The following is a 26,574-nucleotide window of genomic DNA, read 5'->3' as shown; positions in this document are numbered from 1 at the left end:
GTCTGTCTTCATAGGATTTCACATAGGATTTAAAGCCTTTACCAACTTGCTGATTCTCCTCTGAGACCATTTCTTTGTCTTCAACCTTTCTCCTTCAGAAAAAGAACTGTTCTGAATAACCTCGTGCCATATAAATGCTTGGTCACATTTGTCCCCTTGTTGAACTTGGCTTGTATTTAGGGCTGCGTAAAAAAGAGGGGGGGGGAGAGAAAAGTGCATTACTGTATACTTTTCCAGCCCCATATGAAAGTGAAAATTCTCAGTCACTTTTGGGAGGGCAGGGGAAGCCACCATCAATTCTCCCCAATGATGCTCTTGCAGGAATGCTATGGCATGAGATAATATCCATCCTACATCCATCCATCCAACTGGGCAGAGGGAGAGGAGATGGTACACAGGAGCATAGCTTCTGCCTCCATCTGCAACAGCAAGAGGAGAACCTGGATGGCTTAAAACATGGGTAGGCAAACTAAGGCCCAGGGATCCGGCCCAATCGCCTTCTAAATCCGGCCAACATCCATCCATCCATCCAACTGGGCAGAGGAAGAGGAGATGGTACACAGGAATGTGTCCTTTTATTTAAAATGCATCTCTGGGTTATTTGTCGGGCATAGGAATTCGTTCATTATTATTTTTTCAAAATATAGTCCGGCCCCCCACAAGGTCTAAGGGCAGTGGACCGGCCCCCTGCTGAAAAAGTTTGCTGACCCCTGGCTTAAAATGAGGGTTAGACATATCTGTGGACGGTAAGGCTATCATCTGGCTCCACTATTAGAGGCAGCATGAGCTCCTCTAGGCTAGGTTTTGCTCTTGTTTTTTTATGGGTGCATTCTGGTTTATTTTGGACCATCCACTCATTATTCCACTTTATTAGTTGTTCTGTGATTCTTCCCCAATGCTATCACATTTGCACTATAGTTCAGGATCGTGTATAACCACCCTGCTACAACATGAGCAGAAATCGTCGCAAATGCACAATAAAACGGGTGTCTGGAAGGGCACTTTGCCTCTGAACTCCAGTTGCTGCAAATTGTAATTTGGGAGAGTGCTGTTGCACCCAGGTCCTGCTCACGGACTTCCCACTTGGGGATGTGGCCAGCCACTGTGAGAACAGGATGATGAATTAGATGGGTATTTACCTTGAACCGGCAGGGATCTTCTTGGGTCCTCCAAAAGCTTTTGGAAAAGAAAACAAGGAGCTGTTTCCTGCTACCTCACCCAGTAAGTCCCCATCCCTTAAAAGCGACAGCGCATGTAGGCTCCCTTGAATAGAAAAGACACTTTTGGTATTGTTTCATCCACCAGAAACCCAGGTTACATGCATGGTGAAACATAAAAAGTGGATGATTTCTCTTTGTGCTGGTAGTGTTATTCTTAAAAAAAAAAAAATCAATATTCATTTTGGTAGATAGCATCATAATTAGTCTAAGAATCATGTGTTTTCCTTCTGTCGCCTAGGTTCCTCAAAACCTCTTATCTCATATTCGAAGATGAAATATCTATGGCCCGGGTAGCAGGGGGATTGAACAGCTCTTATGCACGATGCCACTTATTCCATGGGCCCAGAGATATGGAGGTATGACTTTGTTACCAATGGCAATGGAAACCTCTTATTAGCATAAGCTTCCATGATTGGCTTTGGAAAGACCCTGCCTCTGGCAGACCATCTCTGATGCTTTGCATTTACATAGTGATTTTAATTCAAAGTACTTAGCATTTTTAAGCACCATTTCTGTTTCAGCACCCAGGTTGTGAAGCTGCTTCCCTAAATAAGTTAAGTTGGCTTCTTCCCTCTTTAGCTGCTAAAACCTTTACATTTTGCCATCCTTCTAGAGTGCGTAAAAATTCTGCCTCCTTGTTTCTAAGCCCAGTGATTTTATCCCATTGTTGGCTTTATTGTTTTACAACGCTTTGAGCTGTGTTTGCTATCATTTGAACAGTGCTTTGTTTGGATTTTGAATTATTATTTTTTTTGTAAGCTGCTTTGAGTTTGTTTTATGAAGAAAAGGGAAGCAGACGCTTTAAAGCTGGCTGACCAATAAATACATTCTCTTGCTGAAATCCTTACAGCAACTGTGCTTAGGTCAGTAATATCACCCCAGAATTTGGAACTGAAGAGTGGCTTGTTCAAAATTGCATAGTCAATTCATGGCAGAAGTGAGTTTCAAACTGGGAACTTCTCAGTTCATACCTCAGTCTATTAGCCACTGTTTTACGCTAACCCCAGTGTAAGACAGGGGTGGGAAACCTGTGCCCCTCCAGCTGTTTCTGGACTCCAGCTCACATCAGCCCCAGCCAGCATGGCTGTTGGTCAAAGATGATGAGAGTCCAGCAACATCTGGAGAGCCATTGTTCCCCCATGCCTGGTGTACAAGACAATAAGATAACCTGGGAGTTGGAAGTAAGTGTTGTTTTTTTAAGAGTAGAAATGGAAGTTAAAATACCTTGCTAGCCATGATCCAGAAATAGTGTTGAGCAAATAATCCAGGGGAAAGTTGGGGAAAGGGTCTATTACATGAAGACACATGTGACAAACTGTGAGAAGGCCTCTTTCTTTGCTTTTGATGGGGAGGATGGGGAGATCTCTTTCTGCATGCTGAAAGGCCTGGGTTTTATGGCTGGGATGTAGCCTACTGAACAGTAGAGTCCATAAAGGACTGCTGCCACTGCTGCTGCTGCCCAGGACTGACCTGCTGGGAGCCCGAAGGGCCCTGCCTTGCTTCTCTCCACCTGGCTTGTGGTGGGGTCTGACAGGCTCCATAAAGGGCTGCTGCTGCTGCTAGGCAGAGAGGGCTCTGTTTTTGTTTTTAAAATGGCTTTTATTTTTTATCTATATCATTTTAAATTGTGATTGATATTCATGCTGTAGTCTTAGTTTTAGATTTTATGATTTATGTGGAAATTGTTTTCCATTTGGTTGTGTACTTTTTGATGTATTTTGTTTATTGCTCATGACTTTTGTTATGTTGGTAATTATGTAAAACTTGTGATGTTGTAAGCCACCTTGAGTATTGTTTTAACTATGGAAAGGTGGCATACAAATAAGATGATGATGATGATGATGATGATGCACAAAGGTGAGCATTTCATCCATTGTTTTGGCCGCTTCTGCCACTGGCAAAAGCTATGTGGCTTCTGGAAAGTTCTTCATTAAGAAATGCAGCCCTTGAGCAGAGAAAGATCCTCTGTCCCTGATCTAAGGATACAGAATGTGTGACTTAACATCACCAAGTTGTGAGCTTCCTTATCCCATTCCAGTTTCTTGGACATTGCCTGTGGGTGGAGAATTCTATTTATTCATCTGCAGAACAGTTATCTCTATCTACACCTATCTTTAGATATTTGTGTGCTGAAATAGCTGCACTGGATTTGAGCACAGGGCTAGGGGAAAAAATGCACTCCATTAAGTCACGCTGGATGGGCACCTCTGCGTGCTAATTTTGGAGCACAGAAATTAACGACCTTAAATATTTTTATGAAGCCTGCGTTAGGTTTAAATTGTTTTTACAACTGTCTGTGTTTCTAATGTTGTTGTTTTTATTACTATGCTTAATAGGCTGTAACATGTTCCACCGAATAACTGCCTGGCGATTCTGCACATATGGGATCAGAACCTAATGACTTGATACCATTATCATCAGATAATGGATGCTTCATGGTGATTGTTCACTGTGTTGTGATGACGGGAGATTATTATCTATTTAAGTGGGCGTTGCAATTACAAAACGTATAAAATCTCAATGTAGTAATGAATGTATTTTTATGGAAGTTGCATTAACAGTGCGTGAGTTTGTATGCTCTCGTTCCATCTATAGAGAAAGCCAGGAGAGCCTAGCCAGACTGTGGCTATGAAAGGTATAGTCACCTCAGCTCAGCTGTTCCTTGCAGAGTTCACAGAGACCCACAATGGCTTTCCAATGTGGGATTAAACTCATTTCGTGTTTGTGGGCTTCTGTTGGGTTAATTACTGTGAGAGCAGAATGCTGGACTGGATGAGCCTCTGGTATGATCCAGCGACACTCCTTATGTTCTGACTTCCCCTGTTCATTTCAGTGGAGGAAGCATCTCCAAGCATATAAAGGGAAGGAAGCATGGCTAGAAACCACCTTCCCCACCAAAAGACTCGCATCCTGACACCGGCACACCTGACACTGCTTCCCAGGAAGCATCCCAGTCAATCAGATTAAATATAAAAATAAAAACAATATGCCTTAGAGAACAATAATGCTCTAAGAAGAACAAATCAAAAAGAGGTGTGTGCCCTCACAATGACCTCCGAGCAGTGACCTCCAAAGTGTGACCTTTGGGGACCAATGCCCTGGACTCTGCTTGCCAGCAGATGCCCACCACATTGTGGCATCTTGTTTTTTGATCTCTATGGGCAGAAGGAAGTGCTCAGCTTCCTAGAGTCCTCTCATCACACTTCCAGCCTGTTTCCCCACAGCTGTAGAGTTTCAAAGACAGATGAGGACTTTGACTAGCCATGGTGATTCAGTTCTGCTGTCAGATCAGAATGCCTCAGAATGCCAGTTGTTGGAAACCACAGAAGTGCTGTTGTACTAAGGTCCTGATGGTGGGCTTTCTATAGGCCTCTGGCTGGCCACTGTGAGTACAGGATGCTGGACTAAGGTGGGCCTTCGGTCTGATCTAGCAGGCTCTTCTTCTGACAATGGGAGCCACACAGAGCAGACAGAGGATGATAAATTCTTCCTGCCCTGCTCCCTTTCATCCTCAATGTCCAGCATAGTCAGCATTCACATAGGCTGGGAACAACTCTAGTTATTTTTAGCAGTTAACATTTTGAGTTGTTAATAATTTTACTGCTCTCAGACTCTGCTGTTGAGGTGGTTCATAAGGTTTTTATGGTATTTTGATATGCTTTGAGTGATATCCAGCTAAGTAGCACTCAGGGTAGAAACACTTAACTCAAAAGGTCTAAGTTACTTAGATACATTGATCTCAATAGGTCTGCTCTGAGGATGACTAATGCTTGGGCATCACCATTAATGAAGTGTTGTGTATTATATATTAGAAGTTGCCTTGTGGGGCATTGTCCCCAGTTTGGCAGCTTAGAAACCTCTCTAATAAACAAATGATGCATTTGCATGTATTTAGTACGTTCTCAATGTTGCCCTTTCCCCCTGGAGCTCAAAATGGCAGATGTGGTACATTTTTAATCTTCACAACAATCCTGTGAGGTAGGTTGAGCTAAGGGAAAGCAACTATCCTACAGCGAGTCAGTTGTTATTGCTAAATTGGGAATTGATGCTGGGTCCGAAAATCTGTAAATAAAAAGTTTGGGATTTTTTTAAAGAGCCCAATCTCACTCTGAACACGTTTCTCTGTAAACAGCTTGGATGGCCTCCCTGGTCCTCATAATCAACAATAGATGTCTGTTTCTTGACCCCATGACAAAGCCTTTTGTGAATTTTCGTGACTGGAGTCGTATCACAAGTTTTCAAGCCAGTGTAAATTTTAAGGGCGTGTAGTATTTGCAAACAGAATATTGCGTTAATCCTCAGTGACAGAGATTTATGGCATCTACTGCCCTAGGTTCTGTTACCTGATGTAGAACAAACTGATTTTATTTTATAGACAAAACCAATTTAAGAAATAAATGACTCCTTTAGCCATATAAATTATCTCTACTCAACTTTTATAAATAAAGCATGTCCGGGTCTTTAGATAAAGCATGTTTTTGACATTTACAGCCAAATGATCCCTTCCTTTTTGTTTCTAGACTCAGAGTTGCTACATGGGATGAATCATTAAGAGAAATTGTAATATTTCTGCTGACAGAAACCGTGTTAGTAAAGGATGAAATTTAGTCTTTTCTTTTTGTGCGTTTTATTGTGTGATAATCTGATGGCAATATACTGAAAAGTTGTAGGAAACAATATTGGATGGTTTTATTTTGCGATAAGACAAGGATACCATTGTTCTAAGACATTTTGAAAGATGCTGATTTAAACGTCTCAAAGGCCCTTGAAAGATAGTGCTTTCTAATTTTTCCGAACAGCAAAACCGTTTTACAAACCTGTGCAACTGGAAGCAGGAAATAAAAGGCAAGACACGTAAAACTGGTTGAATTAGGGCCACATTTTATTTAAACAAACATCTGCAGGGGGGATGAACAGTGCCAGCAGCTGGTCTAAATCAGTGGTTTGGGTGAGTCACACCCTGCCTAGGGCAAGAGGCAAAACAGGGCCGTGTGCACTTTACCTAGACCACACCATCAAGGTGAGTAGGGACTGCTTCCTGACCCCACTTGACCCCAGGATCCCTTGATGTGAATCCAAGGAGGGCTTGTATTCTGCCCTACTAGCATTGGTGCACACACACTTGCTTCTGCGTCCTGATGGACTGGCTTTCCTTCATCTGGCCTGGCTGCAAAAGGTGCTTGCCAGTTGTAGTCTGGAGCTGTATTCAATTAAATAGCTGTGCAAGCGCAAGAAGTTCTGCATGCACAATGGGACTTACACAATGGTCCTCCACTGCATGCACCCCAAATCTGCTCCAGAGGGTTGGGAGAATCCTCAGAACAGCATATGGCAGGGTGGGAAGAGAGGGGAGACTGTTCCACTGGGCAAGCAGAAATGCTTGAGTTATAGAATAGTCTCCTTAGCACCCCTTTGAATACCATCATTGGCTGAAACACAAACATTAGGACGTGTGCGTGTGTTTGTGTGTAACTAAGGTTGTGTCCTAATGTGTGAAAAACTGAAAGAATTAACATAATTTTCTTAACTTCAACATTTCCTAGTTTGTGTGTGTGTGTATGTACATACACACTTGTAATTAATACAGTGGTACCTCGGGTTACATACGCTTCAGGTTACATACACTTTAGGTTATAGACTCTGCTAACCCAGAAATATTACCTCAGGTTAAGAACTTTGCTTCAGGATGAGAAGAGAAATCGTGCGGCAGCGGCGTGGCAGCAGTGGGCGGCCCCACTAGCTAAAGTGGTACCTCAGGTTAAGAACAGTTTCAGGTTAAGAATGGACCTCCGGAACGAATTAAGTTCTTAACCCAAGGTACCACTGTACTGTTAATTAGTGTGATATTTTCAAGTATTGTAAGATATTAAGGGATTTGAGGGAGGGAAATGCTGTTGTCAGTATATAATGGGAAAGGAAACTGTGTTGGTCAGTCTCAGAATAGCAGTGGAACAGGATCTGGAGTCAAGCTGAAAGATGGTTGTTACGTTTACCAATTCATGAGGCACAATATAAATTATTATCGCAGTGGTACTTGAGACCTGCAAGACACAATGGATTTCACTCAGTGACCCACTTCAAAGGTTGGAGATGTACATCAGGGAAGACACATTTATTACATATGTGGTGGGAGTGTCTGATTGCAACTAATTACCAGAGACAGATAGCATAGTCTGTTTCAAACATGATTGGGATTACATGAAGAATCTCCCCCACGCTGATCCTCTTTAATGGGATTGAAGCGAGGTAGCCAATAATTTGAAACCATCAATATGGCTATTGTTGGTCTGTGGCCCTGCCCTCTCTACTATCCAGGCACTGTCAGTGGGAAACTTCAAAGTCCATTATCTTCCTTCTCTATGGTAGCCTTCTTCTAAGAGAAGCTGTTCCCGGTTTTTTTGCACAAATTCCTCTTGGCAATCAAAGGCATTTATAGTTTGGACCAAGTAATACATGGAGGCGCCTTATGGAATAATAACATGCCTTAGCCCAATCAAATCCTCATCGTGTTCAGGTGCTCAGCACCTCAGTAATCTAAATAATTGATTCTGCATCTTGCTAACAAATGCTGTAGAAACTGAAGTATCTCTGGTGCATATAGAACAAGTTGCAAAGGTCACATCCGAGCCACTTCGCATTAAAACAAATCCCCCTCAAAACTTCCATAAACAATCCCTACCCACCCAATCCATCAGTCTGTTAGGAAAGTACATTTTTAACTTTTTATCTTCAGCCATTTTTGGTGCTAAAGTACATGTTCGAAGAGAAATTTCATTAAGGTTTCTATTCACTGGGCCTGAGAAATTGCATCAATTTCTATTTCAATTTGCAGTGCAGTTAATACTTGAGCTTCTTGTTTGTTTTCAGTGTGGCAATTATTCTTTACATTTCTTTTCAGTTTTCAAGTCAAACCCTTTGACGCTCTCTGTAACTTCCCTTTTCAAGTAATAAAAGCAAAAAATCTAGGGATGTGCTTAGTTTACGTGCAGAAAGATCACATTTTTAATAACTATCTATTACACAAATGCAATTATTGGTTAAGATTTTTGATGTTCAGATGATGTGCCAATTTCTTCTATGCAGAAGGTGGTGCAAGGTGGCCTTGTACTTATAATTGGAATTGTATGCCATAATTGAATAAGGCAGAGGCTTTGTTAAATTAGAATCACCTGCATTTCAGCCCCAATAACATTCTCATCTTCATATTCCGTTAAGCCTTAAAAGTACCCCAGTGTATAGTGGGAAACCACTTAATTTAAAAAGCTCATTATAAACTGTAAACAAATCTTTACCTGCAGGAGAACATTGCATTTCCTGAGTTTTCGGGAAAACAAAAAGGGTCCTCTTGGTAATTAAACAGTTGCTTATGCAGTCGCTTTAGAACCTGCACAAACCAAACACCACAAGCACCTATTTTTCTAATCAAAGATCAGTCAGAGCACTTTATTATGGGGGCGGGTGGTGGGAGGAATTCAACAAAACTCTTATAGTGCTTCTTGCTTTCTGGTTGGAAAAGGGCTCCCACCTCTTCCCTAAAGACAGACAGAAGGTAGGTGGGAAGCAAACAGAGCGATTTCATCGCTCCATGAGGACTAGAATGCCTTTTAATTAAAAGTCACTGTGTCTTTTAATGGCCGTGGCAATCAATGTCATTGCTCAGTTGTCTATGCGTCCTTTTTATCTTGCTGTTCCTCTGCGACTATGTGATTGTGGCGCAGAGTATAAAGCATAACTCAAAGAAACATACAACACAGCACTGATTGCTCTGATGGATGAACTTACTGTGCCTTAAAGGAAAACAAGCATAATTTAAAAGGTTTTGATCTATAAGCAGACATCGGCATCATCAGTCAACAGACATCAAGCTGCTGACTTGCCTAGCAACTCAATTTCACGCGTGTTTACTGGTTGTAAGTCCTACTGAAGCCGACAGGGCTTTACTGCTATGTGAGGATGCATAGTATTCCTTCAGATAACGTATTCCATAAGGGAATGCAGGCGGGAAAGGCAAGAGAATCTCTTCTTTAAAACACTGTTGATACATCTGGTTTCTCCCCATACTTCTAATTTTTTTCACAACACAAACTAGGAACTGTACAGAATACAGTAGTGAAATCATACCTTCCTAGGGACCCTACATCAGATAAAAGGTTGGTGGGCAAAATGCAGCCCATCCCGGCCTCTCTATCTGCCCCCAAGATTCTCCTGAAGCCACATCCCTCACCAAGCCTGCAGTGTGCCCTCCTAGGGTGTTTTGCTTGGCTGAAATCAGTGGCAGAGCATATGCCTGCCCTGCCCAGGGCAGGCACGCTCCCAAGGGGGGCGGGGCCCAGAGGGTGCCTTCCCACGCACCAAGATTCAGGGTAGGAGAGGGGCAGGGAAGCTGCTGCTCACTTTCCTCCTGCAAGTCTCCACAGCTGGGTCAAGCAACAGAGCTGCTGCGGCCAGGTGCCCCTCGTCAAGGCTGAGTAGGGCTGCTCTCTGCCGTTGGGTTAGAAGAGCTGCTGCCGCCAGGCGCGAGGTGTGCTGCCCACTCGCCTGCCATTTTGTCACTCCGCTCAGTCATGACACCCACAGGGGACCGCACCCACCACACCCCACTTCCTACGCCTCTGGCTGAAATGTGTCTTTGAACTGCTTGCCTGGATGTATTATATAGAGGGGTGTGTAGAAACTAGCCTACTGTACAAAGGTAAAACCCACATTCATTGTTAGCCTACAAAACCTTACATGACTCAGGATCTCAATACCTTAAGGACTGTTTCTTCCCATACCAACTGACCCAGATTCTCACCCCCCCCCCCCACATTTCTCCAGTGAAAATAAGGACGTCCTAAGGAAAAGCAGGACATTCCAGGATCAAATCAGAAACCAGGTCAGCTACTGTAAATCAGGGTTTCCCCTGGAAAATAGGGACACTTGGCGGGTCTGGACTCTGTGCTTGTCATCTGAGGCCATTCTCTGTGTCCCCCCTCCCCAAGAAGTTTAGAGGGTGACAACATGAGAACAGACCTTTTCTATGGAGGAGCCTCATTTTGTGGGATGTTCTCCCCAGAGAAGCTTGCCTGGCGCCATCACTACATGTCTTTAGGTGCCTGGAGAAAACATTCTTCTTTACCCAGGCCTTTGGCAATTAAACAATTTTTGGCCTTTAAAAAGTAGGGGGACAGTTGTTGTTATTTTATGCAGTGATTATTTTATTTTATTTTATTTGTACTATGTAAATTATGTTTTTAAGGTTGTATACCCTGCCTGGGATCTTTGGATAAAGGGTGATATATAAACTGATAAAACAAATAATCAAAGAGTGAATTTACATTTATTTCTTGCCTGAATAAATGGAAGAACATGCATATTCTAGCATGTTCCATGAGCCTGTGGCATTTATGGTACAAAACAAAAGCAAGGCGGCTTCATAATGTAGTTTAAATACTGATTAATTTGTGAAAATCTGAGCATGTTTTAAAAATACATTCTCAGAAGCAGTTTATTTGAAATTTTAAAAATATAGCATAGACACTGTTTTACACACATGCACACACACACATGCACACACAAACAAACAAACACAACACTTTAATATATTTTTTAATGCCTCACTTTGCAAAATAATGTACTTCTCATCTAAGGAAACTATTAAAAAAATACTTTTAATCTTTTCCCCCAACACTTTCTCTGAAAGTTGGATATTAAATTAAAAAGTTAACAGCATTCTGTTTTCACAGCTTCTCTGAAAGGTGACTATTAGATAAAAAGTTAACAACATTCTGTTTTCACAGTTTTCCTGAATGTTGAATATTACATTCAAAAGTTAACTATATCCTGTTTTCAAAGTATTATTAAACATACAGTGTTATCTTTCTTTGTGCATGTCTGTGCAGTGCCCATAGCGCATAACAGAATGCTTTCCTCACCTTTTCATCAGTCCTGTGCATGGCTCAAGTTATTCCTATTCAGACCTCCTCTTCTGCCTAATTAATGGAGCAGTCCCATGAATGTTTGTTATGTCCATCAAGTCTTACTCTTAGGTAAATCACAGCCTATTATGCTATGGCTGGGGGAGGGCTGAAAAGACAGTTTTATTATTCCTGTGGAGATTCCTCCATGTGTGGTTGTAGCATCAGTGGAGGGGAACATTGTGTCCCAGGGTGCAGTCCTAAAACAGGGAAGGCACCCCCCCCCATCCAGGGCTGGCATAGTTTATTCCATAGTATTGGGGAATGTCAAAGGACTGGGATTATCAGGGGGAGACCAGAGGAACACCCCCAGAATTCAACCCAACCTTCTGCAGCACACCCCATTTTGGGTTCTCTTGACGTCTAAGCTTTGATGTTGGTAAGGTGAACTCCATTTTCTGAGGCCAGAGTGCTGTCTGAGTGAGTGATCTGATTCATCTCATGGGCTCTTAGATGCTCTCCCAGGATTTCAGGGTAAATGTTCAAAACACCATCTGTAGCACAAGTTGTTTTTGGTGAACAAAATGGGCTGGCACTTCCACTGGATTCCTTCCTGTAAATTACACGGCCCGTTTCAGCCTAACTTTTCAGGGTTAAGACTCCACCAACTTGTACAATTTCCCACGTAGGGTGTTCATTGCTTGTTTACAATGTAATGAGTGCTTCAGTGGATGCTGGTTGCTGCTAATAGTGTAACCAAATAGCTTTGTAGCCATCCAAGATTGAATTGGTTTTCAGTGTTGAAGTCATAAGAGAGCAGGGAAGGAGATAATTATTTAGCAGAACTACTGCTGCACAGAACTAGTATCATTTAGCTAGGATCTATCAAATGGGTGCTAATGAGAGAGGAAATTGTTTGAAGCTTTTTGATAGAGTAAGCAGATATCCCAGTTAAGCAAGTTTAAGTGTAATAAACTGTAATTCTCTGTTTCCAAAGAAAATGGACTTGCTAGCGGACACTAAATAGTACCATATGCCCTACAGAACAGATTTTGCCTGGCAGATGTAAAGACCATCTGTAGATGGGTCCACAAATAAGGAAGCAAACAAGAGCAATTCTCTGGGTATTTCAGGAGATCTAATTAACATATTGTTATGCACCACCCTGTCTTCATTTGTGACATGAAAATACCCTGTCCCCAGTTTAGAATAGCCTGCTCAGTTGGTGGCCTTGTGGCCTTCTCTGATACAGCCCTCTCTCTATTCAAGACTATGACAATCTTGTATTTAAAGGAGTCCTTTCTTTCAAGGGTTTCAATTTAAAGACAAAGAACCATAATTAAAATAAAAGTAGGGATGGATGAATTTGTCAGTTTGGGTCTTTTCTGTTACTGATTTTTCCAGTCTTAAATTAAGTTCTCCACAGTTCTGTAGCAATTTGCACTTTAAAGAAAGGAAAAGTTTGTCAACATTTTAGTGTGGATATTTCCCCCCCCTAGTTTCCCTAATCAAATGCATTTTTATAAATTATTTTCACGAATATATGCATTTTTATGCACACTTTATCCTAAAAAAATGCATTTTTGGTATATATTACTTAACTGAAGAATTGCATTGCAAAATTCAGAAAAGTGCATATTTTGGGGTGGCTGTGTTCCGGTTTGCATACGGTTTAGGAAAATGTGAATTTGTTATGTTTTGTATCTAAATGTGAATTGAATTGGATTTCTCCCCAATCTTTAATTACAAGGTTTAACTTTTGATACAGAATTTAACTTTTGAGTAGACATGATGTGGAACGGGGGCTGGTATGGAAGTGGGGAAGGAAGTGAGGGAAACTGAGGCAAGGCATCTGCATGGGCTTTTGAAGAGGTGTAGGAAGTGCATTGCTTCAGCTGAACAGGAGGCAGACAGTGATGGTTTGGGTTTGAAAAACGTATTAAAATGTATTTATTTCATTCATTGAACCCATAAAGTCTGCAAAGTCTTTGCTGTGATCAATTTGAAACACATGAAAAAATTGCAAATATGGAGACTTTGGGAACTTGTAAACAAAACATTTTATTTAGCTCAACTGGCATGATTATACTCAGTTGTCTGCTTCCCTGGCCCCCTCAAATTATTTAACTGCTGTGAGTAATCTACATGTTGAGAAACCCTGGTGTTAAACATCAACTTTGTAAAAATGCATCTCAGCACAGTGAATTTTGATGCAGATTCTGACGGTGCCATTGTTGGTTTTGATACTGACTGCAATGAGCTTCAGATTTCGGCTTAAAAATTTGAACCTAGATATTTTCCTCACAGGGTTTATGTTACCTCAGAGCATTATCAGTGGTGGCAACCTAGCTATGGGATTCCCTTCCAAAGGAAACCAGGCAATCCACCTCTTTACCTGCATTCAGGAAATGTGTATAGATTTCTTTAAAAATGTATCTAGGATTTTTTGTCCAGTTTTTGTGCAGCTGTTTTGTGACCAGCTTTAAATTGCTTTTATGTGATTTTACTACTGTGATATTTTATTACTGTTTTTAGGTAATTTTATTATTGATAGCTGCGCTGGGTTCCCTTTGGGGAGGAAGGCCAGGTTATAAATTCAAAAATACCAAGAATGGGAGCCTTGAAGCTGCCCATAACAATTAGCACAAACCTGAACATTAGACTGAGCAGGATCGCCATCCTTCTTAAGCCAATGGGCACCTCTGGAATTCTGAGAATCTACTGTGTGCACTAGACACAAAATGGATCCTGTGTTAGGCGTGGCATAACCCAAAATGGCTGCCAAATCTGAAGGAGCAGAGAAAAGGAGTTGCAATGTGGACAAGCACCTCCATTAGCTGCCGCCATCAGGGAGGTAAAAGGCACCTACCTCAGCAACCCCCGAGTTCTGTCACAGAGAGAAACTCTTTGCACTCCTTCCACTCTGTTGAGAAAACATGTGATGGGTGTATGTTCAGTCCTGGGGTCCCATGAAATGTGGTCATGTTGAAGAGGAAATGTGTTCAATGTAGCAGAGACAGAACCACTCGGAGCAGGAAAAGCAAACAGCTTCTCATGCATTGTGAGATTTTTTTTTGCAGGTGCCATAGGAGGTACTGGTGAGCACCTTGATGCCCAGAGTGATCATACAGAAAACAATGTCTTACGTAGGATTTGAATTAGTACAATAAGGGCAAACTGTGTGGTGTCCCTGAAGACAATCTTATGGCTGTATATCAGAAAACCAGGGCTTACTATCATAGAGCATAGAACCTGTGTCTTGTTCTTTTTCTGAGAACACTTGTTTCTGACCATAAGATTGTCTTTAGGGACAACACGTGGTTTGTTGTTTTTTTGTTGTTTTTTTGTTTTTTTTCCAAAAAAAAATTATTGGTTTTCACAACATTATAAACAAACAAACACATAAGACAAACATAAATCATAGCCTTATTGAAAATTACACTTATTAACATTGTTAAGTGACTTCCTCAGTTCCCCTTGGTTGAATTTCATTGCATATCCTTTTTGTGGGTTTTTTTTTGGGGGGGGGGGGTTAGTGTTGGCACTCCAAATGTTTCTGCTGGAAGTCTAGGTGCTGTTTTGGAATTACTTGTTTTGTGGCCTTCATTACTGTGGCAACAATTCTGAAGCATACAATTATCTTCCTTCCTGGTGGTGATTACTCCTTTCCATTTCTCCACAAACTGTGATGTCAGAAACCTACAGAGTGGTCTCTGTTAATAAGAGGAAGAGAGAGATCTTAGCTATGCAGTCTAGTATCATGTGAGAATCCTGCTTTCATGCTAGAAGGCAGAAATGATCTATAGGATATGGCCATTCTTGGCTTCATGATATTGCAAGCTTTTTTAACCCCCCCCCCCCGACACAGAAGAACAGCAGTAAAACAATTTCTCTTTGCCTCTCTTCAAAAAATGAAAAAAAGTTTTTTTCCTGACAGTCAGATTACTCAAATGGGAAAATGTGAATAGATTTTATTTTGCTCTCAATCTGAATGCACAGATAAATCTGGAGAGGCAAGAGCTACAGAAGAGAAAGGAAATCAGTTATTTTAACAAGCACACATTAAAAAGCAAAAACCCACAGAATAGTTTTTGATATTCTTTTGCTTTCTTTTCTCTTATAATTGTATCTGTTCCTCGTTGCTATACCATTCTTCATTCCAAGCTACTCTGTTATTTCTGGAATTTGTAGAAAGGTTAGTGGGACTCCTGAGTTGTGATTACTTTTTCTAGATGACATTTATTGATCTCATTACCTTCATGCTCATATTTCAAAAAACTTTTTTATTCTGTTACCATTTCAAAGATGACAGAGCCGCTGCAATGTGCAGTGTATTAGAACTGTGTGTAATTAAAATTTGTACTCTGCGCTTCATCAGAAGCTCACTGTCAAAACCTCAGCATGTGTTGTTTACAACTTAGATTGTTATAATTAGAACACAAAATGATTGGTAAAAGCAAGGGGGAAATTTACATTCAACAATAAACATCTATTTTATTTAGGCTGCTCAACAGTGTGGCATCTTCATCATATGGCAAACTGCTATCATAGATCTTGATCCTGCAAAGAATTTAAGTAACTCTGACGAGTCTCTGGAGACTATGAGGAGCTGGACACTTAAAAGTAGCAATACTCTCTCTTATTGTGGGGGTCCAAGGTAGCATTCTTCAACCTGGCATCCCTGCAGATGCTTTAGACTACAATTCCCATCATTCCTCAGTCAGCACAGCTGGGCTAATGAGAGTTGCAACCCACAACATCAGATTGAGGGAGGCTGACCTAAGGTTTCAATCCTAGCCTCATGATCCTATCACATCATACATTTTGGTACATGATAAGTGAATAAAATTACATTTTTAAAAGAAATAAATACACTATAAAAGATATTTAATAATAGGCAAAAATGAATATTTTACCAGAAAATAAATGGAGCGTCTTTGTTTATTAGAAGCAATTTTTTTTAATCCACCTGTCCTGTTAAAAAAAGTTCCTGGCACAACTTAGAAAGAACAACATTAAGCCAATACCTGCAGTGGACCTTACAATATAGCAGAGCTTTCCAAATTTTTCATGTTGATGACACACTTTTTAGACATGCATCATTTCATGACACAGTAATTCAGCTTTACTAGCAAACTGGAGCAAACTTTCCACCCCCAGGAGGAGAGTGGGGAGCGTTTGTGCTACACACTGCAGCCGACACACTAACGTGTCACGACACACAGTTTGGAAAGCTCTGCAATATAGAATGCATGGCACAAAAGGAAAAGGGGTTGGGAGGGAGGAGGAAAAAAGCAAATGTGGCACTAGTTCTTAGCTGACAAGGTTATTATAAATGACCAGCTGGAACAGAAGCACTTCAAGAAGAAGAGGAGCCAACTGATGGAGTGGCTCTGCTTTCCTTCTCCCCGTCTGCTATAGCCTGCTGCCAGATCACAGTTCACGGAGGAAGGAGCCTGAGGGATCTGGCTTCTCAGCAGAGCAGATAGTACCCTTGCTTCATTTCCTTGCCTCTGCCACACCAGCTCAGCAACCTGACAATTTGTTGGTATGCTCTAGTTCAGGCATAGGCAAACTTGGCCCTCCAGATGTTTTTGGGACTACAACTCCCATGATCCCTAGCTAACAGGACCAGTGGTCAGGGATGATGAGAATTGTAGTCCCAAAACATTTGGATGGCTGAGTTTGCCTCTGTCTGCTCTAGTTGGAGGCAAGTAGAAGTGTGTCCAGATGTGCCCACATGCAATGCCTGAAATGTTAAGGGCCAAAACAACTATTTGCTTATTTTTTTGTCACGGACAGAAAAGCTCTGACACATTGAAAACAAAACTTTATCATGCTGGTTTTGATTGTACGAAGACTTCCCCTGCAGGGATCCTTTTAAAAAAACAAAACAAAACACTCCCTCCCCCATTTCTTTGCTCCAGGGTTCTGAAATACACCAAGTGAAATATTGCTGTCAAGCTAAAACCTCTCCTGTGTAAGATACTTTCTTTTGCAAAAGAACTTTAATTATCTTAAATCCATCCAAGCTTTTTTTCTAAGACAATATATTGCTTCTTGCAGTCCCAGAACAAGGCCATATTCCACCTATTTCACTCTCCTTAAAAATCTGTTGTCTGCTTGAATTTCCCTCATTCACCTTATATGATTTTGGCTTACTCATCATTGTTTTTCTGGGAAGGTGTAATATTGCTTGCTTTTTAATCCAAATTTATAGCATTTGGTGTAGCTGCTGTGACATTTAGGTATTTCAAGCTTAGTGTGCGTGTGTGATATTATTATTTTAGTCACAACGAGAAAGTGATCATTATCCACATCTGCCTTATTATATCTTATTATATTTCGGACCATCTCCGTAAACACTTGTTATACCTATCAACCGAAACGTAACAGTCGGGTAGTTATAAGTGTGGAGACCTTGCGGCAGTCACTGTCTCTGAGCCTAAACTACCTCATAGAGTTGCTGTGTGACAATTGGCCATGCTGGTTAGAGCTTGATGAGAACTGCAGGCCAACAACATATGGATGGCCCCAGATTCCCCTTCTGTGCCATATAAGCAGGGAAAGAGACCCAAGAGTGGAAAAGGAGAGGAGTAGAGTAGAGATCAACAGGTTTATAGAAGAGGCCAATTATAAATAGGGAGAAGTGTGGCCATCAGAAGGTAGTGAGTCCCGAAGAAGAAGAAGAAGAAGAAGAAGAAGAAGAGGAGGAGGAGGAGGAGTTTGGATTTGATATCCCGCTTTATCACTACCCGAAGGAGTCTCAAAGCGGCTAACATTCTCCTTTCCCTTCCTCCCCCACAATAAACACTCTGTGGGGTGAGTGGGGCTGAGAGACTTCAGAGAAGTGTGACTGGCCCAAGGTCACCCAGCAGCTGCATGTGGAGGAACAGAGATGCAAACTCAGTTCCCCATATTACGAGTCTATCGCTCTTAACCACTACACCACGCTGGCTCCCAAAGAAAAGTGGTAGCAAGAAAGAGGGAGGGAGAATAGAGAATAGAGATGTGAAAAAGAAGCATTAGCTAAATTCTGTTTTAGCTAGTAAAATGATACTAGCTAGTATTCTTCAATAAATGCCTTTCCAGTCTGAATTGTATTATTCTTTTAAACTAATTGGTTTAATGTGGACTCTGTCTCCAGATTGTACTATAAGGACAGGCAGGCTAGGAGCACATAATCCACATATTCAGGGAGACATTAAATAAATTTGTAGAGTACAGAGGAAAAAATAGGAAGGTGGTGCATAACAATTTCATCAGTAAGTTGAACAAATGCAGCTGACCCAGAAAGCTGGTATTGTAAATGTCATTAAATACCATGCTGTGCCACTCCAAGGTACTCCTATTCAGGGGGTATATTATCATTTTCACAATCACTGTAGTTACACTGTAACAAGGCAAAATAGCACAACCCAGTTATACCCACAATGCCCCAGGTATATAAAAATATATATGTAGGCAACTGGGTGATTCTGGGATCAGATAGATAAGAGCCTAGATATCTAGGAATTTTAACAAAAACCCTGCCTGGAAGCAGTTTTAACTTCAGGTTATTTGGAATTATTTCAGTATGCTATATTGAAAAGGGGAATGGTCCAAATGAATCAACAGTGAAAGATGGAAATGTACTAGAGCTTGTTGGCTATTGATGGGCTCAGCCAAGGAGCCCTGTGGATCAGACACTGGGTCCATCCTCCCTAATGGCTGCTGGTCCAAGATATTAGATACATGTTTAGGGAAGTTTTCAATGACTGATGTTTTAATGTATTTTTAATCTATTATTACAGTCAGGTGACGTTGGGCCATTTATTCTATATTCCATGGATTGGGGCAGTGTGTGTGGTTTCCCTCTTCACAACAACTATGTGAAATAGATTAGGGAGAGCAAGAGAGTGAAAGAGCACCTGCCCAGATCTAGGGAACCTGTGGTCTTCCAGATGTTGTTGGGGGGCTCCAGCACCCTCAACCAGCATGGTCTATGGTCATGGATGATTGGAGTTGTAATTCAAGAAACACGTTTAGGGCCAGAGGTTCCCCTACTTGGCCATAGCCCATAATCTTTCATGTCTTGGAAGGGAATGTGTTCCTTGGGCCAAAAAAGGTTCCCTATTGCTGTGCTAGTGGGTTGCTCAAGAAAAGTGAAGCTGAATGGAAAGGGTGAGAAAAGTGAAACTAAATAGAAATGTGTCATTTTGTCTATGAAGCCTATTGGCTTGCAAGTCCTTTAGCATGCAGAAACATAAGAGCTGCGGAGAAAGGAAGGAGGCAGGCAGACAGACAAGTAAGCTGTCTTCTTGCACTGTCTCCCTCCTGTTCTTACACGTAGAAACTTGTTCATATGCTCCTACCCAGCACTGTCACTGTCCCAGAAATGAAAGTGTCCTGTCTCAAGAAACCAGCCGAAGGACACGTCATTCTGAAACTGAAGTAGTGGAGTTGGCAGCACAGCTAGCGTGGGCAAGGCGGCTAACAGTGTTTTCCAGCACTTGATGTACTGCTCTACTACATATAACACTTTCATTAAAAAGAGAGATCAAAGCCAGTGGTACCACCAGGGAAGGACATTGAGGCAGACATCAAGGGCGTCTCATGATGACAAGGCAGATGTTGGCCCACAAAGGGCACGTCTGCAACTTCCTCAGGGTCAACAGGTTCAGCTCTGTCTGCTCTACTGGGAGTTTAGCTTCCAGAGTTACTTTGCAAGGCTGAAGTGAGCAGGAGGTCCCTGAAACACAGAAGGGGCAGCTTCCCCCATTAAACATGACCTTCTAAAGAGAACCTCCCTCCTGAAAGACAATTGAGAGTTTGAAATAGCCTTAACCACAAAGCAGTGTAAGCAGCTCTGTGGTCCTTTTTTTAAATGCCCAGTTAATTAATTGGTTATTTCTATAATGCCCTTTGGTCACATTCCCAGAGTGGCCCTGGTTTCTCCCCAGACTTTCAGTTAGGTATGAGCAGTCCGTGTGTGTGTGTGTGTGTTCTTATAAATGCCATCTCCAACTCCTCGAAAGATTCCATCAATGGTGTCTCCAAGAAATTTTACACATCACTTGGGAAGACAGGCAAACTAATATCAGTGTACTGGAAGAAGCAAAGATCACCAGTGTTGAAGCAATCATTCTTCAACATCAACTTCATTGGACTGGTCATGTTGTGCGGATGCCTGATGATCGTCTTCCAAAGCAACTACTCTATTCCGAACTTAAAAATGGAAAGCCTAATGCTGGTGGTCAACAAAAGAGGTTTAAAGACTGTCTCAAGGCAAATCTAAAAAAAAAAAAAAAGTAGTATAAACACTGACAACTCGGAAACACTGGCCTGTGAGCACTCCAGTTGGAGAACAGCCTTTACCAAAGGTGTCATGCACTTTGAAGACACTCGAACTCAGGACGCAAGGGAGAAACGTGCTAGGAGGAAGGCACACTTGGCAAATCCACACCATGATCAGCTCCCGCCCAGAAAACAGTGTCCCCATTGTGGAAGGCCATGTGGATCCAGAATTGGCCTCCACAGTCACTTACGGACTCATTGTTAAAACTGTGTTTATGGAAGACAATCTTACTCAGCTATGAGTGATCACCAAAGAAGGAGGAGGAGGAGGAGGAGGTGGAGGAGGAGGAGGAGGAGGAGGAGGAGGAGGAGAAGAAGAAGAAGAAGAAGAAGAAGAAGAAGAAGAAGAAGAAGAAGAAGAAGAAAGTAGTGCCACACTTTTTAATAACAAAAAAGAGGTCCCAGTACTGCATACCTTTGAGTACCCCCTGAAAAAAGAAGCACTGAATGAGTGCCAAAAGGACATTGATAGACCTGCTCTTTCCCATTTCCTCCACCCATTGTTTAAAAGCTGTCTAAGCTAGTAGCCATCACCATCTGTGGTAATCTGTAGTAATGAATTCTGTTAAGTTAATAAATGTTAATTGGGCATGGAAACTGTAGAGTAAATAAAAACATGACGGGAATCGCCAGGGGTGTAGCACTTCTTTCTCTGACATTTTCAGTACCCTTGGATGCTACTGAAATGCCAGGAGAACATATCCCCGTAACCAAAATGTGCAAAAACGGTCCATAACTGTTGGAAAGGTGAAAGGACAATGCAAACCTTTATTGTACCCCTCCCTTTTTTAACTGGGACCTTACACTGAAGGATGGCTCATGCATTTTCTAAATAATAATTAAAAAGAAATGAAAATAAAAGGTACTCAAAGTCTCGTGGCCCTCATATAAGAGCAGTGAAGGTGGCTGGGTTGCTGGGGGAAAGTCTGCCATGTGACCATGTGGTTTCTCTGTTGGATACCATGAGCTTAAGTGGAAATGAGGAGATGATTTTCCCTTAAAAAATTAGGTCACTTTTCAGCATCTCTTCTGCTGCTTTCCCATCTTTTGTTACGGAGTCAGACATTAATATTACAGCACACATTTTAGCTGAATAAGGATTTAGCATTTGGTTTGTAAAATGGAGATAATAACATTCACGTCAAGAGACTGTGAGGATTAATTAGCTTATGGAGTAAATTCATGATAACAAATGCTAAGTACTATTCATAACAGTAATAAAAACCTTTTTAAAACTGAATGGACAGTTGAGCAAGTGAGTCTTTTGCAGTGATTATTCTGCTCCAGCCCTTGTTCTAATGCCTAACCTTTCACTGCCTTGGTTCAAAGTAAATGTACTAGATAAGAATGTGTGGCGGTGTAAGAAATGCTCCCTGCAACGATACTGATAGCTAGAGAGCTTTGCGGGTATTATAATCACAGGTTGCCTTTGATAAACAAAAAGGTACAGGAGGACCACAGTATCAACATACTGTCTTAACATACTGTCACAATTATTCTGTGCTTGTCCATCTAGCTAGCACCTTCTCCTTTTTGATAACAGCATCTCCCAAATACATTCTAAATAGTAGTTAAAGTCTAATATTATGGTTTGGCCCCCTACGCCATTTACTGTGGCAAGAAAGGTAGTATCAGAGCTTTGGGGAAGATGCTTTAAGGTTTCAGAGAGCTACAAGAAGCTTGGAAGAAAAGGCAGGGTAGAAAAGGGAGAAGGAGCTATCCATGGTCCTTACCATCCTAAGGAGCTTATTCTGGAGCACTAACATCAGCCTAGTAAACTGGCTTTGCCCCAGCTGCTTTGCATGCAAACGCCACTGTAGCCACTGCAACACAAAAGTAATGCTGCTTGTGTCCCAGCATCTGTATATGATCAAGCTGCTTGCAATATTATCTTGCTCCCTGGAGATGACTGGGTTATAAAATGGCCTAACTTATCTTAGTGTTCAAATTTCAGTTGATCCCTACAGAGATAAAAAAAATAAGACCAAGTAGTGGCAGTATATTTTCTTTCTTTCTTTCTTTCTTTCTTTCTTTCTTTCTTTCTTTCTTTCTTTCTTTCTCCCTCCATACTGCCATTCTGTGAAACGATTAGGCCACTGTACAGTACAATATAAGGGACGCGGGTGGCGCTGTGGGTTAAAGCCTCAGTACCTAGGACTTGCCGATTGAAAGGTCGGCGGTTCGAATCCCCACGGCGGGGTGCGCTCCCGTCGTTTGGTCCCAGCGCCTGCCAACCTAGCAGTTCGAAAGCACCCTCGGGTGCAAGTAGATAAATAGGGACCGCTTACCAGCGGGAAGGTAAACGGCGTTCCGTGTGCTGCGCTGGCTCGCCAGATGCAGCTTGTCACGCTGGCCACGTGACCCGGAAGTGTCTTCGGACAGCGCTGGCCCCCGGCCTCTTGAGTGAGATGAGCGCACAACCCTAGAGTCTGGCAAGACTGGCCTGTACAGGCAGGGGTACCTTTACCTTACAGTACAATATGTTGTATAAAGAGACTTTGCTCAACAAAAGTGTTATCTATTATCCATAGATTTAAGTTTAGATTTTTTAAAAATGTATGGATCACTTCCCACAACAAAAAGTCCTTGTGCAGCTCTAATCAGGTTAGTGGTCCTTGCAAAGAAGTTTTTGATGGATTGGGCCTATTGCCAGTTAAAGGTTTAATAAATCAAGTTATATCAACATTGCATAGTTGCTGCAGTTCTTCACAAGATGAAGAGGGGAAATGACAGTTTAAAAGACACTTCCTTCAAAACAAGATAGGCAACTCATACTAACACTATTCCTGATTAGCCAAAACAGTTCTAATATACTCCATCTGAACTTCCAATGTCTACTGATAAGGGGCATGTGTGTGCAGTGCATATCACACAGGGTCAGTTTGTATCAATGCACATCACCCCCGTATAAATAACCCATGAGGTCATTGCCAGAGGAGGCTTTTCTGAGGCCAGGAGCAGAGTTCCCTATGCAGAATTGGCTTCCCATCTGTATCTTCCATTCTTGCCTTAATCAACTCTGCTCCTTGCTAAAATAGCTTACAATATCCAGTATTCTCTCTCTCTCTCTCTTTTGCACATGACTGAAAACTGAACAAGGCATGCTTAGCATGAATTATTAGTATTGTTCCAGTGTTAGTTTGAAAAGGTAATCAACCATGCCCACTTTACATTAAGAGGAAAATGAAAAGGTAATAATTAAGGGTCTTAATAGTCCGAACCTTTTCCTTTTAAAAAATAAATTGCAGTCTGGTTTTGAACAAATACACCAATTCAATCATAGCACTTTTGATATCTTTAAAGATTGCTATCTTTAAGTAAACAGAGAAGTTTGCTTCTGATCTTGTATGCTCTTAGCTACATATCAATCCTAAATCAAGGTTCCCCATGAATACCTTAGGACATGCAGCATCAAAGGTCTTGGTGGATGTATGTACAGTATGTATTTTTCAAAATGTTTAAAACCCTACCACCATAATTCTGAGAGAATGAGTACCTATGAATGGCATGTATGCAGGTGTGGATGGGCTTTTAAGTTTTGCATCTCAAATATTCAGGTCAGTAGAAAAAGTAGGCAGGTTACATGTATGGTACTGGTAACATGTATAATTCCACAAAGCATTTCATCTTCTTTGAACTTAAAAGTTTCAGCATAATTATATTTCTAGGCAGGAGGTAAGTGAGCTACTTTTGGCACAGATTATGACCGGAATGATATGTGTGTCTCAAATTAAAGCCAAAGGGCATAAATAGCATGATCTTTAAAAAAAAATACTTTGGAGGAGGAATAGTAGTAGTAGTAATAATAATAATAATAATAATAATAATAATAATAATAGTAATAATAATAATTTATTTATACCCCGCCCATCTGGCTGGGTTTCCCCAGCCACTCTGGGCAGCTCCCAACAGATTAAAAACACGATAAAACATCAAACATTAAAAGCTTCCCTAAACAGGGCTGCCTTCAGATGTCTTCTAAAAGTCAGATAGTTGTTTATTTCCTTGACATCTGATGGGAAGGCGTTCCACAGGGTGAGCACCACCACCAAGAAGGCCCTCTGCCTGGTTCCCTGTAACCTCACATCTCGCAGTGAGGGAACTGCCAGAAGGCCCCTGGAGCTGGCCCTCAGTGTCTGGGCAGAACAATGGGAGTGGAGACACTCCTTCAGGTATACTGGGCCGAGGCCATTTGGGGCTTTAAAAGTCAGCACCAACACTTTGAATTGTTTGGAGTTATGGGGGCCTAACAGTACAACCACACTTTAGCTTAATTCTGATTGTTAAAGGATGTGTTCCTGTGCAATTTTTGTTTATGGTGGTAGTTTCATAATTATATAGACACATCTGGGAGAATGGGTTGCCTCCAGTTAATTGCTGAGACTGTGTGGGGGCTTTAACCAAATTAGCTGAATATATGCAGTATTTACACTAGGGCTGCAGAGACATTGCTTGTGTATTGAAGAAAGGAAGCTGAGTTTGCATATCAAGCTAAATGAGATTGATGGTGTGTATACCCTGCAGAGGAGAAAAATAGCAACCTGTTTTCAACTGCTTTAATGTTGGAAGCATTTCATGCTTGCAAAACTGTGTCAGTTATTTAGCTTGTAAATTGCTCCTTATATGCAGGCACCTACCTACCTTCCAGAAATTGGGTGTGTGGGGGGAGGGTAGTGGATGTGATGATCATTACAAGTAAAAAATTGATATTTTGTTTTATTTGAGAACTTGATTATCCCTGAAATCCTCTAATTCTTTAGCTTCCCTTTCATTATTAGAGATTCTGCTTTATTTCTACTGTGGGTTCATGCTCATGTGGAAGAAAATATTGGTGGGAAATGTTTTGCATGGTGTTGGGAAATGAATTACTCCTCAGCTCTTTCAATTTGGTTGGTCTTGGACTTGTGGTTAGCAAAGATCTGCCTAACTTCAGATGGCGGTCCAGAAGAGAATCATTGATGGAGAAGGAAGTGTTTGGGCAGGCCCATGTGGTAGAAAGTGCTCCCTCCAAGCCTCTGAATGCCCATTGCTGGGGAATGACAGTGAGGGGCTACTGTAATCAAGTTCTGCTTGTGGGCCACGCAGCATCTGGGTGGCCTCTGAGGAGGTAAACAGGATGTTGGATCAGAAAGGCCTTTGGTCTGGTCCAGCAGAGCTCTTTATGCTGTTTATAGGTTACAACCTGCATTTGAAAACCAGCCAGGTGTAATAATGAGTCAGACTTTAGGGAACTTCAGGTTCAAATCACCCATAGCTGCCAACTCTCTGGGGCCCTGGGTGCCTGAGCACCCAAAAAATTCCCCACAAAGGGGCTGGGCACCCACAAATTTTGGTGCCAGGGCCATGCACACCACATGACACCCGCAGCCTCGGGCACCCATGGTCACGGGGCCACGTTGGCCCTCCTGAAATCAGCCATGATGCTCCCTGGCTAACCTGGAGCCAGTCCCTACCACTCGGCCTAACCTGCCTCACAGGGTTGTTGTGAGGAAAAATGTGGAGAGGGCATGTGATAATAAAAGTGTCCCACAGGTTTTAGCTTTTGGCACAAATTATCACTGGACGAAGAGGGCTCCCATAAGAGTTGAGTTCCCTCTCTGCTCCCCCCCTCCCAAACACCCTGTGATGCGCTTGTAAACTTATTTTTAAACGATGCGAAGCGAGGTTTTATAGCGCGAAGCAAGAGTTGGAAGTTCCAGCCAGCATTTGCCATCCTTTCCGTTCCCGCCTCTTTCTGCCACTAATCCTTTCCGATCTCGGGCCTTATTCTGGCGCCGGCATTTCCCGCCTTCAGCCCGGAGCTGAAGGGAAACGCGGGAGGCAAAGCTCCTTGACGAGGCAGGGAAGCTAATTCAAGGGGAGTTCTTGGCGGCGCCTTTCGCGGGATGATGAAGGCGGCCCCGTGAGAGGAAAACGGAGCGAGAGGAACGAGAAGCGGAGCGATTGTCAGGCGGCGCCGGCGGTGGGTTGGCGCGCGTGTCTTGGGGGAGATGCGGGATTCCATCTCGTTCCGCTTAGGACGGCTGCTCCGTCTTTTTGACGTGGATATGGAGCGTTTCAAAGCCCCCCAGCCTACAAGGAAAACAACACCGCCTCAATGAATTTAGGGACGGCAAGAAGAG

General features: G+C 42.1%; 1 protein-coding gene across 2 annotated transcripts in view; it reads left to right on the top strand.

Moving 5' to 3' along the window:
• The window catches only part of ZNF804B (zinc finger protein 804B), a 334,148-nt gene that overhangs the window by 105,935 nt on the left and 201,639 nt on the right, over window positions 1-26,574 (top strand). The window lies entirely within an intron of this gene.

This window comes from Podarcis tiliguerta (genome assembly GCF_965153285.1).
Source record: "Podarcis tiliguerta genome assembly, chromosome: 12".
Classification (NCBI taxonomy): domain Eukaryota; kingdom Metazoa; phylum Chordata; class Lepidosauria; order Squamata; family Lacertidae; genus Podarcis; species Podarcis tiliguerta.
Note: the sequence above shows the minus strand (reverse complement) of the source record. Positions and strands in the feature narration are given on the sequence as shown.